Raw genomic sequence first — 507 nt, forward strand, 5'->3', positions numbered from 1 at the left:
GCGCGCAGAACAGAAGCCAGGCCTCGGCGGGAGGCGGGAGGAGGTGGGCGGGGCCTCAGCGAGATAGGGGCAGGGTGCGAGGCGGAGAGACCTTGCCGTTTAGAACCGGCAGAGGGCGGGGCCGAGGAGGGACCTGCGCCTCTCTCAGTCTCCCTGCCAGCGTCTCTGTTTTCAGATTTTGGAGACTAGAGTGCCAGAAACTCTGAGGCATGATTCCAAAGCCCTGGAATTGTCTGGAACGGGGATGCAAACTACAATGTGAAATGCAAAGCCCTGCCTGGGCGGCACCTACGATATCACGCTGAGGGCCCACAGAACAGAATAGAAATCCTCTCCCTTTCTATTGTCCGTTCACTTGGGAGGGAGAGTCTATCCTGTGCTCAGCTTCAAGAACTTCTCTAAAGCCACCGCCTGGGGTGCCGGACGGAGTGCTCAGGCCAGGGAAGAGTGAGGTCACCACCTGCTGCTTGTTTAAACACAGCAGAGGCGTGGGGGCGGGAGCCTGAG

Source organism: Macaca fascicularis, chromosome 19 (assembly GCF_037993035.2).
Source record: "Macaca fascicularis isolate 582-1 chromosome 19, T2T-MFA8v1.1".
Classification (NCBI taxonomy): domain Eukaryota; kingdom Metazoa; phylum Chordata; class Mammalia; order Primates; family Cercopithecidae; genus Macaca; species Macaca fascicularis.